The 26973-nt window shown below is 44.5% G+C and overlaps 1 protein-coding gene across 1 annotated transcript in view; it reads left to right on the top strand.

Annotated features, from left to right (window-relative positions):
• LOC138571862 (putative methyltransferase DDB_G0268948) overlaps positions 1 to 26973 on the top strand; it is a 565708-nt gene that overhangs the window by 9044 nt on the left and 529691 nt on the right. The gene's annotated exons all lie outside the window — the stretch shown is intronic.

The raw sequence follows: 26973 nt of genomic DNA, 5'->3' as shown, positions 1-26973 counted from the left end.
ACTTAGAAATGGCCCTTTGATGCACTGATCTTGAAGTTTTGATCCCCGATGGTTGAACCGAAGTACCAACACAGAGTGAAAGCGAGGGTGAAAAAGAAAGCCGTTAATAATGATGTTCTTTTTTTAAACATTTCACGCTTCCTATAAGATTCATTAATCTTCTAAGCACCATCATAATAGCTGGTGTTATTACCTAAATTAATGATACATAATGTATGGATTTTGAAGTTTGAAGAAATGAAGGACTAAGTTGGCCCTGCTATGCTTCAAACTTGCAACAAGCATGATGGCCGCAGGTCACGTGGGTGAGGCCGGACATGTGACTGATCCTCCCACACTAATTGAAAAGTGGGAGAAGCGAAAGTGAGACAAAAAGCCTAAGTCTCTAAAAGTGAGAACAGTATATGAGAGAGATGATATCAACAATAATGACAAAAGGACTGGGTGTGGGATGATTCATAGCATGATTATAAAGAGAACTGCAGTAGAAATAATTAAAGAGGTTTAGAGTGTCATGCATGCTGGACATATTACCTATGGACCTGGAAAACCACCATCTTCACGCAGAACGGGTTATGCTCATAGAACTGCTAGACCGTTCTATTCTAAATGGAGGTTGTTTGATGTACTGCCAGGAAAACGACGTTTGCATTATTCACGTCGTTGACTTCACGTGATTTAGGGAAGTGTGTTACTGCAGTACGTTCATAAGCAGCGTGGAGATGTTGCTCGCTGCTTCTGATTAAACCAATATGCTTTTTGTAGCTGAACCCTTGATCTGCGTCCTCGCATCTCGTCAGTTACTTCCTTGGCTTTCTTCGGCGTGTTTCTTCCACACGCAAACTCCTGGAGCTGCGTTCTAGAAGTTACAGTAATGTTTGTTCACGTGAAATTTCTACACGCTATCTTCGGCAGTCGTCCATTAGAAGACCATCTGACGGCTTTCCTTTTAACTTTAAATGCAAGTTTTGGCGGCACTGTCTGTGTGCACTTCAGTCGCGTGTATCCTCACACGCAGGTTCCTGATATCTTCGCATGCTGCTTTCCTGACTGCGTGTAAGTTTTTCCCACGCGGACGCTGGAACTCTCCAAGCGCGGCTGTCCTGGCTGTGTGTACTTTGATTGCGGGTAAAATCCAATGCGGATGCTAGAACTCTCCAAGCGCGGCTCTCCTGGCTGCATGTACTTAGTTCGCGAGTAAAATCCCACGCAGACGCTGGAACTCTCCAAGCGCGGCTATCCTGGCTGTGTGTACTTTGTTCGCGGGTAAAACTCCACGCGGACGCTGGAACTCTTCAGGTACGGCTGTCTGGCTGCGTGCACTTCTGTTTGCGTGTAAAATCACACGCGGTCTACTCTACTCTTTACACACTGCGGTCCTGGTTGCGTGTACTTTTGTTGCGTGTAAATCAGCACGCTTTCTACTGTACTTGCAAGCATGGCTGTTCAGGCTGCGTGAACTTTTGTTGCATGTAAATCTGTACGCGGTTTTTTTAACTCCTCTTTGAAACGTGTAACTTCACACGAATCCCTGGCACCTGTGATGAGATAACAGGTGGACTAATTTCATTTCTGTTCTACGTGGGAAAGGAAGTATTATCAACAAAATGTTTATTTGAAGGGGATTGTGCACAGTACTTTGGACGCTATCCTGTGGTGCACCAACTCGGTATCTAGCGTGAGCCTCGTGCCGTTCGGGATAAGTCTCCCTTACTAACCCTCCCTCCTTTGTCATTGTTTCAATTCCTGGATTTCTTCTGAGACTTGTTGGTGGAGATTCCAGTTCTAGCCTACAGGTTAGTGTTGTATTTAGTGCTATTGCTGTGCTATCAGTGAGAGTTAGTTGGGACAACTTCTCATTATGCTTTATTCATTCTAGGCTGACTTCCTATAATGCTCCCACGCCCTTTCCAGTGATCCCTCTCACTGCCTGTTTTACTAGTCAGAGAGTTGTATTATTTGTAAGGTCTAATTTGACTTCACTACTATCAAGCCGTGTGAATTCAAGGATCCGGAGGAGCCCTACCAATTGTATCCTTTTTGGTTACCGTATCCTTTTCATAAAATACCTTGGTGATTTATGACACAATCAGAAGCCATGGAGGGTACGGATCCTTTAACGGTCTTGACTCAGTTAATCACGGATTTGAGAAAAAAAATGATTACGGGACAGGACACATTGCGTCATCGCATGGATGTTATGCAAGACGCCACTCATGCCGCTCCTCAGGGAGCACAGGCTCCAGCGGCCACCGCATCTGGATCCGGGACACCGGCACCACAACAAGAAACCCTTAAAGTGGTTATGCCAACACAATTTCCTTTGGCTCCCCCGGGAAGGTTCACAGGTGATCCTAAAACCTATAGAACCTTGGTCAACCAGTGCCGACTTCATTTCCTGTGCCGGCCTAACTTGTTTCCCGATTTAACTACAAAGGCAGCATTCGTGCTTTCTCACAGCTGCTGCTTGGGCTAATCCTTTATTGGAGTCAAACAGTCCCTTGCTGTACGATTGCGACGATCTTCTGGCTGCCATGAGAAAGGTCTTTGACATGCGCTATGCCACTCAAGCCACAGATCTGGAGTTGCTAAGTTTACAACAAGGTAGTCAGACCCTGTTGGCTTACATAGCCAGATTCAACCAATTAGCAGCCGAGACCCAATGGCCTGAAGACAAGAAAACGGCTGTTTTTACAAGGGTCTTTCAGAAGAACTAAAAGGCGCCTTGTCTACGGTTCCTGTGGTCCCTACAGGGTTCACAGAATTGCTCGATCTGATTCTACAAATCGATGCTCGACGAAACGCTCGCAAAGGAGAGAGAAAACCTTTCTTGTAAGCACCTGTTCATCCGGAGGTACCGGCAGCCTCCTTGAATGACCCTGAACCAATGCGCTGCCGTGAGAGGCCAGTTATCTAATGCAGAGAGAACCGAAGAAAAAACAATCTATGCATTTATTGCGGTTCATCTGAGCATTTACTGGCGGCATGTCCCAAGAAACCAGTTAAGCGTTCGGGAAACACCAAGGGCCTCATTACACGTTGTGCGGTAAAAATAGGAATTTACCGGCATGGCGTAATTAGCGTGTCCGCCCTCGCAAGAGGCCACCAATTGCGTGCCATTACGAGTTCACGGGCACGAGCATAGCGCCATGCCGGTAATGATCCTACTGCCATGCCGCAAAAGTCCCCAAAAAGTCCCTTAACGGCATCGTCGAAAGCGCTGTTACCACTTCCGACCTGCCACCACATGCAAATAGCGGTCACCGCAATTAGCGGTCATCGGCATTAGCGGTCACCGCTAATAGCGGTGACCGTTATTTTGCGGAACCGGAAATAGCGTCATCGCACAGGAACGGGAAACAGCACGGCGGCCATCTTTAAAAACACAATCCATTGTCATCCTCCTTATCCAGGATACCTTACCAGGAAACACGTTCGAAAATCCTTCCAGGACACTGTAAAGATGCCAAAGGCCATGAAAAAATTGTCAGAGCGGCAACGCAAGGAGAAATTCAGCAAGGAGGAGCTCATAATGCTCACTCAGACACTAGCAGAAAATGCACAGGTGGTCTTCTGCAACGACATGCAGCGGGAGACCATCCTGAAGAAGAAGGCCATCTGGGAAGAGGTAGCCCACAAGGTCAGCATGGTAGGCACCACCACCCGCACAGTTAAAGACTGCCGAAAGAGGTGGGACGACCTCCGGCTCCGTGTGAGGAACATCCTATCCGTAAACCGCAACCTGGCTACTGGCACAGGAGGAGGCAGCGAATCGCTGATTAAGCTCAGTGAGTGGGAGGAGACCTGTGCATCAACAATCGGAGTGGAATCCATCGAGTGAGTTGGACAAATGGAGCATGGCGTGGCCATTTCGTCTGATGGAGGTGAGTGTATGCATCAAACAATGCACAGTGAAGGGTGATGGTCCCCCAATCATGTGTCCATATGAATGCCGTAGATCCAGCCACAAACAAACATGCATGCATCACCACATACCCGTTCAACACAGAGCCATTCATGCATGACCCACCCAACATCCCCATTACCTGCATCCACACTAAAGAGCCCTAAATGCATAGAGCGGCATGACGTATTCCTTCAGCATAAGGCAGGTCGACCCATAACTGATGATTTTCCCCATTTCTCGCCCGTACATGATCACACACAGAAACTGAGGAGGCACGCACTTCCACACCTGCTCCCACATCCAGCAAAAAACCCAGGAGGGATGCCACAGGGGACACCGCCACATCCTCAAGGGCAGCCAGGAGGAGTGACCATGACCACAGGGACAAAGGCAGCAGGAGCACCAGTTGCACGCAGCCACAGGCCATGCCTGCTGCCGTCATGGCACCCACGGGAGTGTCTCTCCCAGCAAGTGAAGGCAGCATTGAGGGAATGCACTCTGCTGCCACCAGCTCAACGGGTGAGGCAGCAGCCACTGCCCCACTTTCGGATGAGGAGGAAGCACCTGGCATTGAGGATCTAAGCCAGAACCCCAGACCAACACGCCCCTTACTGGCAAGCCCGAGGTTGTCATCAGGTCCGGGTAGCCAAGGAGAATCACCCACCCCCACCCTTGAAGGGCCATGGAGCCCCCAGGTATTCTCACCTGATGCAAGTGCCATGGATCCAGGCGCATCAGCCATCCCACCAGCACCCACTATGTGACATGACCTCTCCATCTTTCAGAGGCAGACAGAGATGACTGGGCTAGTAGGGCAGCATGTGGCTGAGACAGGCCACCTGAGGGAGGATATCGGTACATTTGCACAGCAGACGAGGGAGGGCATTGAGGCATGCACCAACAGAATCTGCAATGAAATGGCCCAACTCAGGCAGGCCATGAACCGCATAGCAGACGCAATTGAGCGCTGATGCCCACTCACAACCCAGGATGAACCGGGCCCCACCTCCTCTGGGAGTTCACGGCAAACTAGCCCCCTATGTCCGTCTCTGCGCAACCTGCGGCGCACCACTTCATAACCACCAGATGACGGAGCAGGCACTGGCAATTAGGGCCAGCAAGGACTGGGTGCCACATGTGGAGAAGGACACATTCACGCCATGAGGCTCACATGGGGGTGTTGTGGGGGGAGGGGGGTGAGGGTGATTTTGGGAGTGTTGTGGGGAGAGGGGGGTAAAGTTGTTTTCACAGTTGAGGCCCTGCACTTATTGTTGTCTTTTGTTCACAATACACTGTTTGAAAGTTTACACTGGCTTGGTATTGATCATTGTGTGTGTGTACTGTATTGAGGAGATGGTTCTTTGTGGGACTGACCACAAACATCAGGGCAGTAATACCCATCTTTATCCATTACAGTCATACCTTGTATGACATGCAATCTGATGCATCAGATGCTGACGCACATCGTGTCCTGCCTGGACATTGCCACTTGCATGTCCCTGCGGGCCTTTTGAGCCATCCTCATCACCATCCACATCGTCCTCATCTTGTGCTTGCATGTCAGGTGGCATAGTCACATTCCGCCTGATGTAATTTTAGTCCCGCAACACACATGCCATGGTTTTCTTCGGCACTTTGTCATGGCCGTACAGGAGGGCTTCACCCAGCACGCTTAGGGACCGGTGCTGTGTGTTGTAGAGGCTGGATGCCTGCTCCATCACAGCGCAGGTACGGCTATGTGCAATTTTCTTGTCCTCTTCCTGCTGGCTCTGTGGTATTTCTGGGTGCCCTGCTGGTGCTTGCTGCGCCTGTCTTGCCCTACTCCTACTCCTACTCCTCCTGCGTCTCCTCTGTGCTTCATGTTGTTGATGGTGCCGCACTACAATCACATCCTCCAGCCCATGTAATGCGGGCAGTATTGGAAGCATTTTTGTGTGGGAATGGGTGTGGGAAGGGGTGTGGTGTGCCCTTTTGTGCTGCCACAGTCTCCATCCCCTACACCTGTGCTGGATGTGTCCACCTGTGGCAGGTGGACTGCTCAGGTCTCTTAACGGGTGGTTCGCGATGCCGGTATTAGCGCCATGGCAGTAGGGTGTTTTGGGGTCTTTACCATGCCGCTATTACCATGTCCGCCTACCTTGTGATGGGATGCTTTTATCGACATGCCGCTATTTCCGACCTGGGCGTTGCGCACCCACGTACTTGCTGCTATCAGTGCCACCGTACTTAACGATGGCGCTAATAGAGGCAAGTCTGGGTCGTAATTGGTTAGGAAATTTAGCGTTACCGGTATTCACTTATTTCCTTACCGCCGTCCGTGTAATGAGGCCCCAAAACTCGACATTAGCAGGAGTCCCTGTATTGAGTGTTACATCGGACTCCCATACCATTCCGGCATACGCAACTATAAAGGTGGAGGTGACGTTACGTTTTGCTGACCAAGAATTAGTTTCCAGGGCTATGGTTGATTCCGGCGCCACAAATAATTACATTGACATCACAAATGCTAAGAAATGTTCTATACTTCTTATAACCAAGAACAAACCTGAAACTTTGAACACTGTGGATGGGTCAGTTTTGACTTTGGGTATGGTAACCCAGGAGACTGTACCTATTCGAATGACTTTATCAAATGGTCATTCAGAGGAAATTATTTTTGATGTCATTGCGGCTCCTCAATACAATCTATTGATTGGTCTTGCCTGGCTGACTCTTCAAAATCCAACCATTGACTGGGTTATGGGATTGATCCAATACCCTTCTGTTTATTGCAATGAACATTACTTTTCCAGTCAGGGGGTGTCAACCAAATCACATATTTTGGCCTCTATGAAGGGAGGTTCCTCTATCAGTGTTGTACATCAGAGCGCTACACATATACCATGCGAGTATACGGAATATGCCAAAGTCCTGATTTGGCGGACCCTTAAATCCTGCGGTAATAGCGTGACCGCCGGATTTAAGGGTTACCGCCAAAGTCGTGATGAGGCCCATAGTGTTAAAGGTAAATCACCTAAGAACACATATTACATAAAAAGAACAGAAGAAGCAAAATATATCAATAATTACAATGCAATCATTGCCTCTTATGGAATGCAAACAGATATGCAGTACATTGCAGACAATTCCTCTGCAGTTGCATGATATGTTACAGCCTAATTAACAAAAGCAGAAAAAACAGAGCTTCAAGACCTCTAGAATGACCCTATCATCGGACAAAACACTATCTCAGAAATTGAACAGCTTAGGCATAAAATTGCTCTCTCGTAGAGAATGTGGCTGCTATGAAGCTGCAGATCATTTAACCGGTACTGCTTTGTATGGAAAATCTGAAAATATAGTATGGCTAAGTCTTGGTCCTGCTAAATCTAGAAAAAGAGTTCTGAAATCATACGACGACATATAAACAATAGCCAAAAATGATCCCAACAGCCAAGACATTTTGAAAAACAATTTACTAGCCACATACTACCCAAACAAGAGTACCACTTTGGTAACCATGTGTTTATACCACATAGCCCAAAACTTCACATGCAAAAATAATATAAAACCCGATGAAAAAAAAGGTAGAAATTGAGTGACAAATTGTGAAGGCAGTTTAGTGAAACTTACCAAACCAAGCTTAATCATATAACTCTGTCATTAAAAACTCCTCAACATAAAGAACTATATTACATGTCCCTGCTACACCTTTTTAAACCATGAAGAAAAGAAGAAGAGATACTAGAAAACTATGACTCCTATGAAGACGCTTTCAAAGCAAATCAAAAGCACTATAACCGATGTAAACTTTACACAGTACAAAGCAATGTTGCAAAATGAACAGCAACATGAAGAAGAACTCCAGGCCTAACTAGATAAGGACACTCCCGACAGTAGTCAACCTTCTGTTACAGGAAGCCAAGAACCACTGGGACAGCCACTAATAGCAAATGAGGCAGAATTAGCTATGACAGAAGTAGAAAACACCATGTGTCACTATGAAGAAGATACAGAAGACTTAACTGTACTACAATCAAAATTGAACAAAGAGCAGCGTACCATTTTTCAAGAAGTAACAAAACAAATTGACCATGGTATACAACATGAAAATAAAGAATGTACCTGCCAAAATTACAAACCTATACTACTATACGTCAGTGGTGAAGCTGGTTCAGGCAAAACATTCTTAGTAAAAATCATCAGCAAGTTCCTTCAACAATTGACAAACAACAAACTGTCAGCTGTTGTAACTGCCCCCACAGGTTAAGCTGCCTACAACATAGGCAGTGTCACTTTACACCAATTAGTACTCCTTACAGTAGAACACCAAAACAAATTAGAATATTACAAACTTTCTACAGAAGCTGCAATGGAACTACGCAGAGTGTTAAAACATATGAAAATGCTACTAATAGATGAAGTGAGCATGGTCTCCAGCCTAATGTTGGCTTTGATTCACCTCAGATTTCAAGAAGTACTGGAAAAAAAACTATGAAGAGCTCTTTGGAGGAAAACACATTATTGTTTTCGGAGATCTTCAATTGACACCAGTGAAAGGTGAACCTATTTTTAAAAGCTTAGGACACAAACTCTGCCGTAAAACCTTTGGCAGCATAGGAAATGTCAACCTTTGGCAACATTTCCAATGCAGAGAATTAACAGAAAACATGCGCCAATCTGAAGACCTCACTTACGCCAACATTTTCAAAAGTATTAGAGTTGGTGTACTATCTCAAGAAGCACAAGCAATATTAAAAATCTGGCACATCCATGCACGTTATGGCCATAACTCATGTGGTACTGATGTCATGGAATAATTAGCACATAAAAATGTCAATTGTATGTCCTTAATGCCAACTCTTGCAAGCCGTTCCAACTTCAATGAAACAATGTTAAAAAAAGAAATGCAACCAATAATTGAAATATGCTCCACAGACAAACTGGGCGTACATGGTATGACACTACCCATGTGTCAACAAGCCACAGCAAGACTAAATACCTTCGAAAATTCTATCTCCAACACAGCTGGTTTGGAGAAAATATTAAAATTATCCTTAAACTGTAGAGTAATGCTTAAACGTAACCTTGTCGTGGAGCAAGTACTAGTTAATGGAGCACTGGGTACAGTTGTTGGCTTTCAAACATACCCACGTGACAACAACATTTAGTTTGTCAATATTCTCTTTGACAAACTTTCAGAAGTAAAAAGGATAGGGTCGATTCCTTCTTTTCAAAGACATGTATGTACGCAGAGAACAATTTTCTCTAACTCTAGCATACGCAGCCACCATTAACAAATCACAAGGTCTTACCCTAGATAAAGCATTGATAGATATTGGGAACACAGTCTTTAAAGAAGGCATGAGCTACTTAGTACTATCACGCTTACGTACAGTTGACAGTCTATTTCTAATCAACTTTGATGCAAGTAAAGTAAACACTGATATTCCTTGCATTTGAGCATAAAATAGACTACCTTCACTATACACCCCCATCTAAAACATATCCTGTTCCACAAAAAGGAAAACTTTATAAAAGAAATCTACTTCAAACAGAAATGCAACAGGATCTCACTGCAAATCCTCCAAAGAGAGTAAAAGAAGCTAATACTTCATCAATTACCACAACCAAAGAAGAATCTATTACTCAGAGTAACTCAGGTACTTCTTCAAAGAAAGAACACACACTCCGAAAAAATGACTTGGACACAGAACTATCTGGTCCATTCAAATTTTCAAATATGACTGGTGTAAATTGCTATGCAAATATAGCAATCAATATTCTATTTCAATTGCCACCAATTGTTGACAACATTACTTACACAGTACAGACCAATTGTGTTTGCAAATGTTAGTCCTTCATAGAAACGCAACCAACAATCCTGACAACACATTAACAAGCTGATTCATGGAATTATTTGCACTGAAAAACGGGGATTTGTGCGCCATTCTGCCTGCAAATCCCTGTTTAATGAATGGGGATTTGCAGGCAGAATGGCGCACAAATCCTGTTTTTTGGCGCAAATAATTCCATGAATCAGGGCTATAGTGTTCATGGAATAAGACAAGAATTGGACTACTGTGCTGGAATGGTGAAATTCACTGTAAACTCACAAGAAGATCCACAAGAATTTCTAATGTACTTAAGTACTGGAAAACAAAAACATACCTATAAATGAAATCTTCCAGATTTCATACATGTGGAAACATACATGCACTCTCTGCAACAATGTAGCACAGGAACAAATCCCTAATGAGCGCTTCATGTATGTATCCATACCTAATTGTGAATCTGTTCCATTTCAGCAACTTGTACAAAATGCAAACCATGGCAGATTATGTACTACCTGCAATTCAGATAATCTCTCCACCTTACAAATACAAACACATAGTAACTACATAACACTAATGCTTCTACGTTACAATGCAGATCGTACCAAAAACAACTGCAAGCTGACTGTATTCACACATGGTCAAGTATCACTTGGTAAAAAACCTTCACAACAATAGGTATAATCTACCACGCAGGAGCCACAACCAATGCAGGTCACTATACTGCATATATAAAATAAAAATGTTGATGGTTCGAATGTAATGATAATACCATTACTCTAAAGCAGAGATTACCAGCAAACCTTACAAATGCTTATTTAATCTTCTTACAACCAAAATGTAATAACTAATCTGTACTTAAACATTAACAAAACTTCAGTTAGAATACACCTACAGGTATCCAACTCCTCCGAGATTTTTCAACAACCAAACAAATAAATCAATACCACTAATAACTAATCTGTGCATAAACATTAATACAACTTCAATTAAAAAACTATAAACAGTTAGAATACGCCAACAGGTATCTAACTGCCCCAAGATTCTATAACAACCAAACCGATAAATCAATACCACTAAATTATAAGAAGAAATAAACAGTTAGAATACACCAACAGGTATCTAACTACCCCAAGATTCTGCAACAACCAAACAGATAAATCAATACCATTAAATTATAAGAAAAAATAAACAGTTAGAATACGCCAACATGTATCTAACTGCTCCAAAAATCTGCAACAACCCAACAGATACATAGTGGCCTACATGCACAAATGTTTACAATTTCAAAGACGCAAGTGTGGCAAGAATTGTCGGCGCAAATATAAAAACAAAGGGAAATACTTCATCAAATGCTGCTTTGGTTTCCCTAGACCTACAGTGGTGATGTGTCACACTGTCACGGTACTGCCTGCAGGGGTTGTCACAAGTGAGGTGGCCTGGGGGTGGTGTGCCTTCTGGAGTGGGCTACCTGCAGGGTTGTCACAGGTGAGGGGGGCTGGAGGGTGGTGTCCCTTCTAAGTGGGCTGCCTACAGGGGTTGTCACAGGTCAGCCGGCCTGGGGGTGGTGTGCCTTCTGGAGTGGGCTGCCTGCAGGGGTTGTCACAAGCCAGGGGGGCTGTGGTGGTGGTGTGCTTTCTGGAGTGGGCTGCCTGCAGGGGTTGTCACAGGTGAGGGGCCTGGTGGTGGGTTCCCTTTTGGAGTGGGCTGCCTTCAGGGGTTTTCACAGGTGAGGGGGCATGGGGTGTGGGCTCCCTTCTGGAGTGGGATGCCTGAAGGGTGGTGTCCATTTTGGAGTGGGTTGCCTGCTGGGGGTTGTCACAGGTGAGGGGGGAGTGGTGTGCCTTCTGGAGTGGGATGCCTGCAGGGGTTGTCAAAGGGAGGGGGCCTGGGGGTTGGTGTGCCTTCTGGAGTGGGTTGCCTGCAGGGGTTGTTACAGGTGAGGGAGCCTGGGGAGTGGTGTGCCTTCTGGAGTAGGCTGCCTGCAGGGGTTGTCAAAGGGAGGGGGCCTGGGGAGTGGTGTATCTTCTGGAGTGGGCTGCTTGCAGGGCTTGTCACAGGTGAGGGGGCCTGGGGGGTGGTGTGCCGTCTAGAGTGGGCTGCCTGCAGGGGTTGGCACATGTGAGTGGGCCTGGGGGGGGGGGGTTGTGTGCCTTCTGGAGTGGGCTACCTGCAGGGTTGTCAAAGGTGAGGGGGACTGGGGGTGGTGTCCCTTCTGGAGTGGGCTGCCTGCAGGGGGTGTCACAGGTGAGGGGTGCAGGGGGTGGTGTGTGTATTACAGTGGTCCATGTTCAGTGGGGGGGTATGTGGACAGGCTGGGTGCCGAGGGTGTAGGCGCGGCTCAGGTTTTTTTAATGAGTGTAGCCTACACGATTTCGCTGGGGTACGGCATGGGCTTGCATGGGAGGATACACGTTATCTCTGGGGTGCAGCTAAGGATTGCGAAGTTTTGCAGCACGATTTGGCTGGGGTGCTGGGCCAGGGATGGCGCAGAGGCTTGCACCATGTTATTCCTTTCACTTGCTTTTTGGTGTGCGTGGAGGTGTGTTGTGGGCGTTCCTCATGCAGCTTCCTATTACTTGCGCGACGGCTACGAAAGCCTCTTGAAAACCATTAATACGCGTGGCGTGCAATTTTTTTTCTGTACCACGGCTCGCACAGGGCCCTTCTCCACACGCAAACCTTGCACCATTTCTAGGCCCCATTCCATGAATCGAGGCCCTAGTGCTTTGGCAATTGTATGCCACAACATTTCCAGTTGTCATGCCAACCCCAGAGACTGCTTCTTGCCACCCCCCCCCTTTCTTATCTGTAGCAACGTTGTGTTGGTGATATTTTGGTGGAAACGTCAAAAACACTGGACTTGGTACATATTACAGTAGGATTATATTCATCCTCACCGCCACACAATGCTTCCTTTTCATCACTGATTTCTCTGATGAGGATGAAGCTAGGGATCCGGAACACCTCATCCCATATAAGGCTTTCTTTTCATTGTGCAATAATATGTACAGAGAGCAACAGATAATGAAGGAAGGTCTGTCTAGATTGGTGGATGTGGTGCTAAATAATGTAGGCCCGGAGGCAAGTCTTGAGATCAAACTACCTTTATCACATGCCCATCTATGCAAGGAAGCAGCGTCTGAATGTCTCAATAAATCGAAGACAGATGAACCTTCTACAGGGAAGCAGAAGCAAAGGGGACATTTAAAGAGGGGCCCAAGACACAGCCAAATAAGCAGATATGAACAACTGTGTAAAACAAGGAAGAATAATAAAAACAAACAATAAAGCCCCTAATAAAAGCATGTGGTTGCGGCTCGATCTATGGCTGTGACTTTCCACAAGGATCTGGCATGTCAAAAAATGCAAAGTAGTTATGAGCCTGTCCCTGCTTGCGCGATTAAGGTTGCCAGGAGGGAATTGGGAAATAACATACAAGCGGGAGGTCTGGATATGTGGATAAATAAGTAATCTGCAGTGCTGTTTAAGTCTGACTTTCAAACGACGTTTAGTGTCCCCTCTGTAGCACAATGTGGCCTTATTGGCTGGGTTGAGAATATCACCCCATCAGTAGAATGGAATAAGTCCCAAAAAGAGTAGACCGGTTTCTGGAAAATTCCACAAACCTTTGAAAATGTATTGGAGAATGTAAAGTGTAAGATATACGGTGTGAAAAAGATTAAGGTCTCGTATGTTTACGCCTCTTCGCAGAGCCCTTTTTAAAACCGTTCTAATGTACTTGAATAATTCCATTTGCTAGCAGAATTGGAAATCAAAACTAGTGATATTGTTCTGGTAGAAATTCTTTCCACTCCATTTGAAGCAAACTGGGCATTGGTACACATTCTTTCTCCAATAATCACAGAACTGGTCATGTCTTATGCCCATAGGTTTTTAGAGTTGGGCTATGCCCTAACCAGAACCGATGACCATACAGCCTCTAAACCAAAGCAACAGAGAGCCTCCCCCAAAATAACAAATACCAAGGTGGCTGACATTGAGATTGACACAATGGTTAAGAAAATTGTGGGGTCTCTGAAATCCTACTCTGTTTTGCCCAAGGGACTTGAAAGATCTAAACCCCTAGAAAGTGAGCTAGATGATGTGGCATGAATCTCTCCTCTGCACTCTGAACCGCTAGTGCTCATCTCTTGGAATAGCATAGGGTTTTGTTCCTTTACACATAGTGATAAGGGTTTACCGTATTTATTGTCATCAGACTTATGTGCGCTGCAAGAAACCTGGTTAATGCACAATTTAGCTATTGATGTCTACCACATAATTCAGAAACCTGCATGCCGAAACGCATTGGGCAGACCCTTTGGGGGACTAATGATTGGGGCCAAAAATCAGTTGTACTTATTGAAGCATGTGACTTCCAGTCATAGTCATTACATTTTAACTGCCACCAGAGCTCAGATAAGATTTTGAGGTGGGAGTATTTTATGCATGATTTTTCAAATTGGAGAGTAAATGCAATTTCAAGTGAGTAAAAATGAGTTTTCTCCTCTGCAAGAGAGTAAAACGTATCCAACACATATACCCAATGCATACATAAAATCAGACCCGTAGATCAAAAGAGTTGTATATCAAAGTTGTCTGGCTTGCGCAGAGCCCTTCACTCCACAAGCAAACAGCACATCCTATCTGAGCACATAGTAATAGCACATCACCCTACTTGATAATGGCATATATCCTCCCTGAACATGCTAGCTACACATCTCCTCTTGACACATACTAACAAGTACGACACCTACTCTGTGCACATGGTAAAGGCACATCTCCTTTCAGCATTTTCAGAGATGTGCTGTTAGCACTTGAAGAGCAAATTTGTGTCATTTGCATGTGTAAATTGCACCTTTACCCCGTGTGCATGCTGACTGCACATCTCTATGCATATGCTAATGGCAGACATTGTTTTCACCTATTCACCTATTGATAGAGCACGTTCTGTTTAGCCAGCCTGATATTTGCACACGTTGACAGGACATATCTCTGCCCACAGTGACCTCAAAGCTCTTTTCTGGGCATGTTATTGGCACATATCTTCTCGTATGCTAATGGTGCATCTTCTCTGTGCACATACTAGTGGGACAGCTCTCTGTACATGCGTGCTAACTGCGCGCATGTGGACAGAGGTGATGTGCATCCTAGCGACACGCCTTCTCTATGCACATGCTAATGGGACATACCCTCTCTGCACATGCTAACTGCACATCCTATACCTGCACGTACTAACTGCACATCCTGTGCAGCAACGGGATGTGCAGTTAGCATGTGCAAACTCCACATCCTATCTCTGCACATGCCAACGGCACATCTCGGCTCTGCATGCTAATTGCACTTCTGTCCCATACTAATGGCACATCTCTTCTTGGCACGTGCAAATGGCACATCTTTACTAAGTAGGTACTAGGGGACATTTCTCCTCTGCGAGTGCTAACATTGCATCTCGTCTGCCAGTCTTAATGGCAGGGCTCCCTTCAGCACAGGCTGATGTTGGCAAAGCACATACTAACGTTGCATCCAAAGAAAGGGTGGAATGCTACCGGGCAGGAGGGCAGCCTGCACTTCCCAAGTTCCAATTACGTGGAGGACTGATGCATCCTTGATGGGTGTGGTGCAGAGGGAAGACCGTAGAGGAGTCGCTTCTTTCTTACAAGAAATGCAATAATGAAGAATGACCGTTCAAACAAGTTACTATCAGTGCTGGAAATGGACAACATGTCCTCAGGCCATATGTGTACCTGATTTTCCCCCTCCCTTTTCCTTATTCAGCCAGCCCTCACCACAATGCCCAACACTGCTCCCCTGGCATTCTGCTCGGTTTTGCTGTAATAAATCAAGTACCATTCGAAATGGGATAATAACTTACCACAGTGCTTAAAGGTAAGAACACATACTGCCTTTCCACATGTTATTGGCATAGCGTCCGTACACATGTAGCAGCACAACTCATCTGTGCACATGCTAACTGAGCTTCTCTTTTCTGCATGTGCCAGTGGCACATGGCCTCTCTGCATGTTCTAATGGAAAATATATTCAGTTCCCGGGCTGCCCCGCATCTCTCGTGCAGGGTAACAGAACCGTTCATCCCTGCATGTGGTAATAGCCCATCCCTTGTTGTATAACCCAACAGCAAGTGCACGTCTTACTACAGCCAGCATAACTTTATAAATTAAACATTACAGAGCAGGTTTGCAATGACCCATGGTGCAGCAAGTAAAGGAATGATTGCAGATGTATTGGCTCCCACCCCTATATTTCAGCACTGTGAGGGGAGCAGTGGGGTGGCTGGTGCCTTGTGAGAGTGAGCCGACCTACCAGACCTCCCTCTCATGCAGGGGCGCAACAAAACCTACATTTTGAGGGGTGGGGGAAATTAAGTTGTGATGGGAGGGGCCACTTCAGAAAATAGGCAGGGCAAACTTGGAGGCTCTGCCCCCACTGTTCTACCCATCTCCCCCCATGGTCTGGTGTGGGGACAAACTATCAATTGGTATATTTTAAAGTGCAATATGCAGAGAGGTGATACAGGACTTTCTTGAAAGTAACAGCTTTAAAGTTTTACCGCATTTCTTCAAGTACATTTTTCTGAACAAACACAGTAAAACTTAAGCGCGCCAGTTTCAGGGAAAGGCTTCCCTTACCTCTCTGCCTAACAAAATACAAGTGTGCACATCCAGGAGTGCACCTAGGCTAAAATGTAGGCATGGGCCCTTCAAATGTTGGTAGAGGCACTAACTTCAGAAACTGTGGAGGAGTGGCAAACATACTTTTCTAGGGGCATCTAACTTCATTAACCATTGTAATAAAGCTATTCTAGTGCAGATTCAATGTTACAATCAGTTAACTGCTCTCTCCTTTGTGTCTGAAACACTCACTTCTTGCAGATCCTGAAGGTCCTAGAAAGTGTGAAAATGGCAGATGGTGTGCAATGAAAGACTCTATATCATAGCAAAACAGGACGTTGCAGAGTGTGGGGCAGTACTCTGGACGGCCCAAGCAACTTCAGTGGCTGGGAGCAACAGGGGAGAAAATATAATGTTGGTTCTACGACAGTCCTCTATAGTAGAATCTCTGGTGCACTGACTGGCTGGTGAGACTATGTCTGCCTGTCAAATCCAGTGTTACAAGACTGGGGGAGGGCCAGAGCAGCAATAATGCAATTCTATGCAGCGGTATTCGAGCCACTAGCAGAGGAGCACCAGGATACACCAATCTGTCCCTATGCTTATTAAAACGGTCCTATTGTAAGGGTGTAAACTTAATCATTTATAAGCACTCCAATTTTTGCAGTTGAAGTCAGGGTGAGATTACATTATTTGCTCAGGATCACACATTTACCCTAAACAACAAATCTTTGATTTTAACCCACTCTTCAATTTGGGCACAGCCACCTTCATCCGCGTTTTACTTGGAACAAAAATGTAAGTTTTGGGTGTAAAGAACTACAATAATACTGTCCTATAGAGTTTACTTGCAAAATAAACAAATTGCATAGAAAAGCATCATGACAACATGTAACACCTTATAGCATCATGTTGGACCGAAATAATATCACTGTATCTTTATTTTCCCCATCCTGACTGAAAACTATTAAGATGCAAAACATCCTGATTTACTCACTTTATTTTCAGCACTTTAAAAACACAAAGAAATAGGTTCTGCCATAAACTCACTTAGGTATGGAGATTTGTCGCAAACCTCCACCGTGTTGTTATGTATGGTTATAGAAAATTCACTAAAGACATTGAAGTAAACTTTGCTTTTTAGCATACGAAGCTATTAGACGGAATGAACACATTTTATGCTGCTGATGACAAAAGAAACACTACAGTGCCATCTAGTGGTGGAAGGTATGTTTTTTAAATGAATAGATACAGTGTAAACGGTACGCAGTAGAAAATAAAATCTGTATTGGCTACAATTACATGTGTAAAAAGGCACAATACACACCTTATCTGGAGGGCTGACTGCCACAGTATCTGTCAGAATTGAACATATGGAGATACAGATTTTAATTCAGTGTTTACAACCCTCCTGGTGACTCTCTATATGCCTGCATTGTTAAATCTATTGAAGATATCTGAAATGAATGGTCTCTGAATAACATAGGAGGCTGTGATATAGTTATGGGAGACCTCAATTACTGAAGATCTACTACACCTAAGAATTTTAATTTGTTAAACAACTCTTATGGAGTCAGGCTTGTAGAACACAAGTGTGAAAACATGATAGACACTGTGGATGCTTGCAGTGGTTTGATAGCCACACATCTACTCTACCAGCTTTGCATAAAGCATGACAAGGGCACATGCCCACATTTCACATGGTCTAATGGTTTGTCTGCATCATGGATCGACTATTTTTGGAATCTGGATCTATGTTGAATCTCATAAATTATTTTATAATGATCCTAATAAGATGAGTGAACATGTCGTTAACAAACTTGGGTTACAACATAACCCCAGGGGAAAAGCCTACCTAAGAGGAAAATGTGGGATTAGTAGAGCGGGAATGGAATCGGCTTGTCTGAGTATGATATAACTGATTTTAATACAATTATTGTATGTCATTTCTGTAAAGGTGATACTGTCAACAATTTTAATATTGCTGACTATGCCATAGTGGTAGAAAGAGTTTCAGCACATGTAAAACCATGCAGAAGAAAATCGAGATAGAAAATTATAAAAATGACAAAATTTATGATAAGGTAATCGTACTAAAAAGCAGCTTCGTAAGGATATAAATTCTGTAATGGCTGTCAATGTAGATTCGATCCAGAAGGAAAACATGTTTTCCAGACTTAAAACCAGATATAGAAATGTCGTCAGGGTGCGTAAAGCATCTATGATGAGCTCTCAATGGCAATTGATGTACAATGCCTTGGGACATTCAGATTTATGCAGGTTTTGGTCCATTTGCAAACTTAGGAGCGAACCCACGAAAGATAAAATAGAAGCTAATCTGACTGCAGAGAATACTTTGAGTATATAAACAAGATGTATAAAATACCTTGCACAGGGGAAGAAGGTTAAATTGAATATTGGCCCGTAGATGCACTAGATAACCTGTGTTGTATGGTTGAGGATATAGTGGCCCTGATAAACTTAAACCCTTCAATGCCCCATGCCCTCATGGGGTGCCTAATATTGTGATAAAAAAGAACCACACCTCTAGGCCAACACATTGCATTGTTTATGTTTTAGTAATCATTGCTACAGGGTTTATACCAGAAATCTGGAAGAGGTCAACATTAATACCCATATACAAACAAGGAGACAAGGAGATTCCATTGAATTGCTGTATCCTTGCTATGATTGACTCAAGCTCGAAACTCTTTTCCCAAATTCGTATGGATTAAATAAACATTTAGATAAAAGATCATTATCTTCTTTAGAATCAACAGTCAGGATTTTGCAAGGGTGTAGGCACTGTTTTAAATGTATGTACTTTTACTTACTTGATCCAAGCCACTTTGGAACCTAAGGACCGTGCACTTAATTTATGCTTCATAGATTACAAGGCTGCTTTCGATATCGTTAATCGCAGCGTGTTGTGGAGTAAGCTTGAAAGTTGGGGCTTTCATCCCTGTATATTGCACTTTATTAAGGAAATGTATACAACACAATGCTAAAATTGAGAATCAACCAGTTGGGCCTAATAACCAAAATCATCCAGACTAATCATGGGTTGAAACAGGGTAGCGCTTTGGCACCCACTTTGTGCAATCTCTAAGTTGCAGACCTACATGACTTTCTTCCACGTGTTGGTAAACAGCATGTGGCTTGGTTACCATGTGCAGAAGACACCGTTATTCCAGATAAGACCCCCGTATAAATATTCACTTGAGAAGAGTCGTGTGATCAATTTCAAAAAGACTAAAATTATGGTTTTCCAGGCTAAGAAAAGAAAGACAAATACATTACTTGGAAAATAAATGATGAAACGATAGAGACTGTTGATGCATATGCATACTTGGGCATTCCCCTCTTTCAATCTTTAAATTGCAGAAAGCAGGGGGATATGACAATAACCAAAATACAGAAAACGTTCAGTGAAATCAAGAACTTTGTTAAATACAAAGGGGCTATTCAACATAAGGTTTACCTCAGGTGTACAAAGCCACTGTAGTTCCTTGTGTAGTTGTTGGGCAGAATCACATGCAGTACCCTTGGGGGACACTAAATGCAATTAAGACTACAAGTGTCAGTACAATTTCACCTTTGGTACAAGCCTGTACCACACAGTTATGTGGTAGAGGTGGCTGAGCAGCCAGACATATCTCAAGAGTTGAGTGAGCAGTAGAACAAGTTACACATATGACCAACAAATACAGTGATTCAAACAAACACTTTACTCAAGGTTTCCTGGAAAAAGAATATACATTTCTTTACACAGTCAGTTTGGAAACATTACACTAGCAAGAACAGCTCAATATCGCACACTAATATACTACAAATACACAACCAATAAGTTACTGAACAAGTTCAGCTCCCCTGAAGTGGGAGCAGAATGGCACTTCAGATACTTTAAAAAGGGGTAAAAAGACAAGGTTATAAGAATCAACAGCACAAATACTTTCATAGGCAGGGCAAATTGTTTCAGTAAACTACAACCAGCAATTCAGTTCATAGGCCTGGGCCAAAGTCAATGGTTCAGAGTCTTTGTATATGATAGCACAGTTCTGGTAGTAAACGGTTAAGTCTTTGCCACGGATTTCAGAAGGATTTGGCTAGGCGAAAAAGTTAGACGAATGATTAGGGAAGGACAAGCCTTTGAAGTCGGAAAAGTTTCACAAACCTTCACTGTGACCGAAAAGATTTCTGGACCGCGTTTGCACAGTACCTTTTTAAAGTGAAGAAGAGCTGTAGCTGAGGTAGTTGTTCCTGGCAGTTCGAGCAGATCTCGCAGTTCCTCAGCTTCAGTTGTGGGGTCAAGGAGGACGTTGGGAGGTTCCTTCACTGCCCAGGGATGAGGCCACAAGCTTGCCTAGATGTCGGTTTAAGGTGTGAGTGCCTTAAAGACCACAAACTGGTATCCTTCCCACTGGCTATCTGGTTTTCCACAGCACTCTGCTGAAAACTCAAGGGAAGGAGTTAACCTTGAAGGGCTTCTCTGTCGATGGAGTTTCATGCAATTCGTACCTGCAGCAGAGCTTCACCGGTCGTCCAGGAGTTGCAGCAGTCCTCTTCCTTCAGCTTGTCTTCGGTTCTTTTGTTCCAGTGGTCTACTCTGCTTTCCGAGTCCCAGAGACCTGCTTTTAAATAGTTTTCCCCATTCATTTCAGCCTGGCTGTCATTCACACAGAAGGGTGGCTGTCCTTGCCAGACAGCCAGCCGGACAATCACGGCAGAGTGCATTCAGGTCTCCTAGGAAACTAAGCACAGGGAGTTTCGGGCACCTCCTTCACATCCTGTCCACCCCAGACACACTGACGCCAGAGGAGAGCTTCAGCACTGAAGCCCGCCAAAGGCCAATGAACAAAGGGACCAAACCTGGTTTGGCTTGCAGAGTTAAACACAAGAAGGACCTTTCCTAAAAGAAATGGTGAAAAAAGATGACCGGAGTCTGTTTTTACAGATAGGTCTTGGGTGCCATATTGAAAAACATGGCTGACCAGATTTTTAGCTACCGTTGTTAGCGGTCGGGAAAATCATGGTAGTTTGATCTAAACCACTGCCACCAGCCATTTAAAGTAGGAAAGGGTAACAGTTTGCTGTTACATGAGTGTTTCGACTCAGGGGAAGCTAAGCAACCCCTCCAGCACTCTATGGGAAGATAGGGTGTGCTGGGTCAGTAAATTTAAAGAGACTAGTAAAGTCAATTTAACTTTACATGCTCTGGGAGACAGTAGTCCGTCCCAGAGAAGGTATTTAAATCTTGGGGAGTCTGAAAGATACCCCTTTGCCACTGCACTGAATGTGCTGTGTGACACACAGAAAAACATGATGCCTATGGAGTTGTGTTAAAACTCCATAGCCAAAGAACACAAAAGTAAAACGCACATCAAAATACATCGAAGAGTGGGAAAAAAGGCTAAACTCTTGCCAGGTAGAAAAAAACAAATCCTAGAAATCCAGCAAAGTTTGGGGGTCTCAAAAGGTAAGGGAAAGTAGCACATGTTGAGAATTCTCCCTAACACTCGTCCCCCCAGACTAAGGGACAGGAGGATTTAATCCACTCCTGGATGAATCTCCTTAATCCAGTCGGTCAAACATCCTGGAGAGACCATCAGCATTTTGGTGGTGACACCCAGACCTGTGTTCAATGGTAAAATCAAACCCTTGCAGGCTGATTGACCATCTCAGTAGTTTAGGGTTTTCCCCTTTCATTTGCATCAACCATCTCAACGGTTGGTGGTTCTCCTCCAGAGACCTATCACATAGTCAGTGACTCTCACTGGATTGGGGGAAGAAGCACTCTCCAACCCCTCCTTAATCAGGGCCAGGGGGCCTCTAACTGGATGGCCATAGAGCAGTTTAAAGGGACTAAATCCAACTCCCCCCTGAGGGACTTCTCTATAAGCAAATAGAAGGCATGGCAGTAGAAGGTCCCACTTTCTCCTAAGGGGTTGCTCTAAAGCACCTATCATGCTCGTCATTGTACGGTTGAACCTCTCTACCAATCCATTTGTATGAGGATGGTGGGCAGTTGAGAACTTGTAAGTTACGCCACAGTTGTTCCACATGGCCTGCATGTAGTGGGACATAAAATTGGATTCCCTGTCAGAGATAACTTCCTTAGGAAAACCTACCCTGGTAAGAAATACCCAGTAGGGCCTTAGGCCCAGCCTGAGCTGTAGCAGTTCTCATTGGCATGGCTTCAGCATACCGAGTAGCATGGTCTACTACAACCAGAATAAACCTGTTTCCTGTAGATGTTGGAGGGTCTAAGGGACAAACAATGTTGATTCCTACCCTCTCAAACGGGACTTCCACCACTGGGAGAGGCACACAGGGTGCCACATTCTTGGCTCCACTCTTGCAGAGGTTTGGCAAATGTGACAGGTCCTACAGAACTTATCTACATCAGACCCCAACTTAGGCCAGTAGAAATACAAAGAGAGCCTTTCCTTGGTCTTCTTAAAACTCAAGTGGCCAACCAAAGGTATTTCATGGGCTAACTGTAGGAACTGGAGTCTGCTTTCAAGAGGCACTACAAGTCTTCTGTAGTCCACTGGCATAGACTCAGTCGGTTCACTGTAGAAGAGGCCATCTTCTCAGTACAACTTATGCTTCCCTGGCTCTTGCCCATCGAGCTGGGAAGCTGCCTGTTGACGAAGACCTTCAAGTGTAGGACACTCTCTTTGACCTCACCTGAAGTCTGCCCTACAGGGTCCACCTTCTGCCAGTAAAGACTGAAGCTCTGCAGGATCCAGATCTCCAACAGAAGCAAGGTCCTCTTCCAGCTCTGATTCCTCAGCAGCTGATTCAACCACACAAGGTTTTCCCACACACTCAGCCTCAGCTGGTGGAGGAGTCACAGGTGTGACTTTTGACAGTCCTCTCGGGGATGTCCTTGTTGGTAGCACAGGAGTACTGGCTGGTTTCTTCCTGGAGATTTAGGTTTCCCCTTTTCCTCCTCCTTTTTTGAAATTGCAGTCAGTAAGTCCTGTGGACTAGGAGTTATAGTTTTCTCTATAATCTCTTCTTGAGAACCCCTTAAGGTACTCTCTCTGGCCTTCCTAGTCTGCTCCTATTTCCTTTTGCTGGGTGGCTTGGGGGTGCTTGATACAACTCCAACAGTATTTACGTCATTCCCCAACAGGACTCTCCCAGGTACTTCACTCTGAACACTCTCAACAGTCATATCAGAGCTGGTAAATGTGGAAGAATTTGGACAGGGCCTCCAGCAAGCTTAGTTAGGAATTTGGGTGCCTTAGCAACATCCTTTACCTTGTAAAATGATTCATCAACTACAGTTATACTAGCCCTAGTGTCTCTGATGGCAGGGGTCTCCTGACCATTCACAAGAACACTGTCTTTGTAATACTCTTTAGTATTGTTTGGAATGGAATTGTAGACATCTAAGTTCTGTTGTTCCCACAGACCCAGGGATACTAAAGAAACACTGGCTGAGACGTATATGGGTTCCTCAGCCAGTAAGTGAAAGTTTCCACTTGCCATTGTTACTTCATCCTATGGTGAGAAGGCTAAGGAGACAATGTGTATCCCTGAAGGTTTACCCTTGCATCAAGGATCCCCTTTCACATAGTCAGTTGACCCACAAGCATAACATTTCCCAAATGCCTTTACGAATGGGGCTTTGTTCTGACCTCCATCTGGTTTGGCAACAGGAGGTACACTAGCCTGATTCTGTTTCCCTTGTGGCTTACCCTTGTTATGTTTGGGACTCTCTTTTGGAGTGGAGGTATTGGAATTCTCCTTGGTATCTTTCTTGTGCTGCTTCCCCTCATCCTTCTTCGAAGTTACCCTGGAATCCTTGTGAGTAGCCCTGTTGGCAGCCCATAAGTCGGCAACCCTTGCTAACTTCTTTGGATCAATTTCCTTAGTCAGCCAAGTGCTGTCTCAGCTCAGGAGAGCAGGCATCATAAACAGATTCCAACATAAACAGATTACTCATACCTTCATCAGTTTTAACTCTTTGGGCCTCATTACACGGACGGCGGTGGACCAAGTTGCTATTAGCACCTTGGTCCATGTCGGTAAAATACCGGCACCGCCTTGGTGAAAAGGGGAATTACCGCCCTATTCCAAGGTTGGTGGGGCGGTAATTCCGCCTTCCCCCATTGCCCTTCCCCATTCCCATTTTTGCCCCATAGGGCATAATGGGAATGGGGAAGGTGCTAATTAGGGCACCGCAAATTGCGGTACCGTAATTAGCTCCCTGGTCCCTTTGTGGGTTGGTTTTTAACACCTGCAAAAAGCAGGCGTTACATTCTCCAACCCGCAAAGGGACCTCATAGTAAGGCGGTAAGGTTTTACCGGTACCGGTAAAATACCGGTACCGGTAAATCCTTACCGCCGTCCGTGTAATGAGGCCCTTTAACCCTTAACCCAGCCATCTAAGTTTTTCAAACATTCAGTTACCCAGGTAGACCAAGGGGTACCATTATGCTTTTTGAGGGTTCTAAAACTCTTAAGATACTGAGAAGGGGTCTTCCCAAACCTAGCTATCAAAGCTAGCTTCACAGTTTCATACTGCTTTCTGTCTATATCCCCCCAACTTCATTACCACATCAGTTGTAACAGAGGGTAGCGTAGAAAAAAGACAAGGAATCCGCTGATTCCCTGCAATGTCTTGAATCCCATGGTTATATTCAAAATCAGCCAACCAATCCAAAATATCATGCTTAACCTCATACATACTTACTGCATCTTTGGGCATGCGAGGCCCCTTAGGACTGGAAGACCTAGAGGACTCTGGGAGCGAACCAGTTTAAAGATACAACTTTCACTTCAAGGGCATGATTCAACTCCATTTCTCTGAGTCTAAGTTTGGGATGTTTGTTTTCAGTATGAGCTTGGATTCTTTTAAATTCTAACTCAAGTCTCATCTTTTCCAAAGAGACAAATTCTGGACTTAGTGCTGGACCTGATGGGGTCCCTGTGGTCAAAGGTTGAGGCCCATGAGCAGGTAGAGGTACCCTCAGAAATATTATCATCCTCATCAACATTTTCCACATTTGCTGCAGGAGTGGGGGTTTCAGACCCACTACTCAGACTTTGGAATTCTAACAACTTTTCTATCAATTCAGCCTTTTTGCCTTTTACAGTGAGATTCCTAGCTTTACACATATCTCTCAATTGATCCACTGTTAAAGTGACTAGGGTCTCCTGTCTGTAGCTTTCCACATCAGTCATGATAAAACAATTGCTTCTCTAGTGTTGCTTAGCCTTGTGAGGGTTATTTGAACAAAGGTAAGAGTAGCACTCTAAATGTAACAGGTATACTTTATCCTCACCACTGTACATCAGTGTTAGGCAGAATCACATGCAGTACCCTTTTGCTAGTGCCATCCACACAAGGAAGTGGAGATGTGCAATTAGTTTCTCTATAGGCCTATTGGTGATAGTGAAAATAAAACAAACTAAATGTAGCATAAGCTGCTCACTGAGCCTTAATGTATGGCCAGCTTGCATCGCAAATCGACCAATATTAAACTTGTTGATAACAAGTACAGTGTGGGCTTGTTCTAAACAGCAAGGATACTGGAGAAGCCTCCTGCAATCAAATACAACCATCCTGGGATGTACAATAGCATACACTCCCCATTAGTTGTTGCGGGCAATGCAGCAGGACATGTTATGTGACAATGAGGGCCTTTAATAAACATCTATAAAGAGGGCATATATATGCATGTACCTTGAAGGGTTAGTTTAACAAATTAGGGTAAGCTTCCATATGTTTGAGGTCTGGAGCGGTGGGCACAATCTACTGTGAAGAGCCACTGGGATGACCTGCCATAAACTACAAGAGTACACTAGAAGAACGCTGGATACAATAACTTACACTACTGGTGTGGCTAACAGTGTCCAATACTAAACGAGCATTTCTGCACATATGGGGGGGAGGTTAAAAGTAACAGATATGTGAGGCCTTTGATTATCATCTAGAAAATGTCTTGAATGGATGCATTAATGCACGTTGCGTTATGGGATTTGTATCATGCACCGCTGCCCCCTGCATAGTCTCCAGGTGCTCTGGCATATCTGAAAGCATAGAGGTGATATTTCTGTGCTGTTTATAATTGCAGTTCAGAGAAAACAGTGACTGTGCATGGGTTTGCTTCTCGATGATTAGGGTTGGTGGGCAGGACTGCAGGCAGTTGAGCCCATATGTGAAGCCTTCCGTGCCTATGGCGGAAAGATGCATTGGCCGAGTTGGTATTGTGTAAATTATTCTAAGTGGTGTGGAGATCTGATGTTAGGTGTCAGATACTGGTATTGACAGGTAACTTGTGTGGAGATCTAAGTGTTGGTGTGATGTGTTCCCTCTTGCTGAGTCTTAGAAGGAGTCGTGCTGCTGTGTTCTGGAGCCATTGTATTTTTCTGGTGGAGCAGGGAGGCCAAGTTAGATTCTGTTGTCATAGTTGATTCGTGAGATGACAAGTGAGTTAATACTGTGTGAATGACATGAGAGTTCAAAGATTTGTTACCACTTTAGAGTGTGCCTGTCTTGTTCCCATTTTCTATAAGACACGATATGAGTGTACATTTCGAACAATTAATGTATACACTTAGAGGCTTCTCCCAATGGTTTGCGGTCTAGTGTCAATTGTAA

The sequence above is a fragment of the Ambystoma mexicanum genome, chromosome 1p (genome assembly GCF_040938575.1).
Source record: "Ambystoma mexicanum isolate Mex_15411 chromosome 1p, UKY_AmexF1_1, whole genome shotgun sequence".
In the NCBI taxonomy this organism is placed as follows: Eukaryota; Metazoa; Chordata; class Amphibia; order Caudata; family Ambystomatidae; genus Ambystoma; species Ambystoma mexicanum.
This window is presented reverse-complemented; position numbering and strand designations above follow the sequence as displayed.